Consider the following 2,908-nt stretch of genomic DNA (forward strand, 5'->3'; position numbering starts at 1 on the left):
ACATCCCCCGCGATGGCTAGCAACCGCTGTTTCAAATCTGAGAGAGACCTCTGTCAAAGATTGCAGGAAACCAAGGATTAAGCTGTCTTTAAGGAGGTCGCTCTCTTGTAGCAACGTAAAACTTGCAGAACTGAGTTGTTCAGCCCAGGTTGGGGACAGCCACCACTAAATTCCTGGTTGACTCAGTGCTGAGCAGCACTGAAGTATGTGTGCACTTTTGTTTACAGTTAGGCGTGATTTTAAAGTATCTAAAAGGTGAATCAACTTGAGCCCAAGGTGTACTCTTAATCTACTTTTAACAACGATGCTTATTTAAGTGTTCTTCTTTTGACTTTTTTTTTTAAAACACTGACTTTTACATGTTTGTGCCAACTGTGAGCCATCGACACTGTGTGTGGCAGAGCAGGGGTAACAGAGCTAAAGCACTAATTTCTAGAAATTTGCTGAAATGGTTGGGTTAATGGGGGGAAGGGGGGGTGTCTGGTGGGAGGGGAAGTGTAACTGTGGCTTTACTTTGTGTAAAATTATTTTAAATTCAGCCAAAAGGGCATGTATAACTCTCTGTATCATGAAATTTTGGAAGGAAATTGGAAAAACCTAGCACTTTTAAAACTTTTGTGATTTTTTTTTTTTTTTTTTTATGAATGAATGTTTTCTATTTATTTAAGAAGTACATATTGCTCCTAAAGGTCAAAGATTCCATTAAAAAATAATAATAATCTTTAGTTGTCTGATGTAGCCTTTATTTAAAACACTTGCCACTTCCCAGTCCCTGTTTAGAATGGCTAACAGAGAGTGTGAGGGCATCACTTGCTACTGAACGCTTCAAGAATTGCAGCACTGGGTGGTGGAGTAAGCAAAAACAATTGATTTTTCACTTTCTTCTGTGTAAACATACAAACACTCTGTGCTGAAGCACTACAGTCCATTAATGAAAGAGCCCTTTTCCATCACCTTGTCATGACAATATTCCACAAATTGAGGAATTCAGTTATTTATTAAGGGTTCCATTTCTGTTACGACTTTGACTTTTCGTCATTTTTTTTTTGGTGCAGTAGATATTTTTGTGGTTAATAAGTGTTGTCAGGGACACAGTCACCCCCTGGTACTGGAAACCCCAGGTGCCCAGTGCTGGCTGGGACAGCTCTGCCCGCCTTTGGGGAGGACAGAGCGCAGCGAGTGCCGCTGTGCTGTGATGGTGCCTCTGTCCTGACCTCTTAGTCTTGGAAATGAGACGCCAGTGCTGGAAGCGGCAGTTCATTCCCATTCCCACCATTCCTGAGGGGAGGACAGTGTGCAATGACAATCCAGCCATCTGTTTTCGCGCCGGCTGTAGCGCATCAGCATGCTTTAACGGGAGTTTGAACAAACTTTAATGACGGTGTTGTCTCAACAGAAGTTCAGCCTGTGGTGCTGACCTTGTCTTTCCTGCTCCCAGAGTGTTAAAGTAGAGATTAAAACACCCCTTGCTGAAGTCCCAGGCCCTTCCCCTTCAAATCCAAAGGGCTGCACTGTTGGTTCATGGTACATTTGAGTGGGTGCTAATTAATTTATTACAATGGCACGAGAGCCTTTTCCAATATCTATCGCCCTCGTGGCCCTTTGTGGATTAAGAAATAGGGGTGAAATAAGCCATTTGCTATTTCAGGGCGGGTACAGAGAGGGGACGGCAGCAGCTCCCTTCAAGCCGTGTCAGAATTTCTCCCCTCTCACGCAGCCTCTTCCATCAACAACAATATTTGCTTCCTTTCAGGAAAGGTACTGCTTTGCTGTGCTGAAAACCAAAACCTTTCTCAGTCCCTGAATCTCTTCTGGATCAGGCACAAGCTTATTATCTGGCAGCATGTTTTCTGCTGAATCAGTCAGAAAATAGTTAATGTTTTTGAACATTCCAGTGAGATGAATGAGGCAATTCATACCTCTGAGCTATTGTTGTAGGGTTTTGTTCTTTGTTTCCTATTGTAAAATGTCTGGAAACACAGGAAGATGACAGTTGTATTGGTTAATATTTTAAAGACTTTCTTCAAATGCTCGAGGGCTAGAAACAATTTGAAGACAAAAGCCAAACCACTTGCACACAGCCCAGGACAAGGGTGTGGTGTTATATTAAGTTACACAAATCATATAATCCTGGACAGCAACCCCTGAGCGAGCGAAACATTAATTTGCTTGACCAAAACAACAACAACAACAACAACAAAAAAAACAAAACCCCACGCTTCCCTAAAACGGGTTTTTCTTTCATCCTGTAGAACTAATTTCAAGATGCCCGGCTTTTTTTCCCCAAAGCATCTACTACTGCACTTGGAGTCAATAATGCAGGGAGAGCCGGGTCCAGCTTTGTTAACCCTGAGCGACGGGGACCCAACTCAAGGGCTGGTTCCGTCCGGCAGTGACACGCGTGGAGGCGCAGCACAGTTTAAGGCTTTATTATTGGGGGTTTCATCTTTGCTTCTGTTGTTTCCAGCCATCCTTTGTTATAATTAAAGGAAGATATAGTGCTCGCTCGAAAGGTCTCGGGCCTGCTGGGAGCATCACTGCCCTCTTCATTCTGTATAATTTTGGTGCTCCCGACCGCGGGGCTCCGTTACCTCTTCGTGGAAAGGGGGTGAGCCTTCGCTTGCTCGGCCGGACTGGGCAACCCACCCGTGGCAGGGTAGTGGGAATGGCTCGGCATCGGCTCTGGGTGCACAGAAGATGCTCGGCTTCCTAATCTCCCCCACCCAGCCCCGGCTGTTCTATCTTTAACGCTTCCTGTTGGTTAGAGGAGCCGGCTTGAAAATGGTCGTGTTTCCTGGCGGGAGGCACGCCGGACTCTCCACCGCGTCGTGACCGTCCCTGCCCCTCCAACCCCACGCACGCTGCCGGCATCGTGCGGGCTCCTGCCCACCGGGGCCCCGACCCCAGC

Source organism: Charadrius vociferus, unplaced genomic scaffold (genome assembly GCF_000708025.1).
Source record: "Charadrius vociferus isolate BGI_N301 unplaced genomic scaffold, ASM70802v2 scaffold163, whole genome shotgun sequence".
Taxonomy (NCBI): domain Eukaryota; kingdom Metazoa; phylum Chordata; class Aves; order Charadriiformes; family Charadriidae; genus Charadrius; species Charadrius vociferus.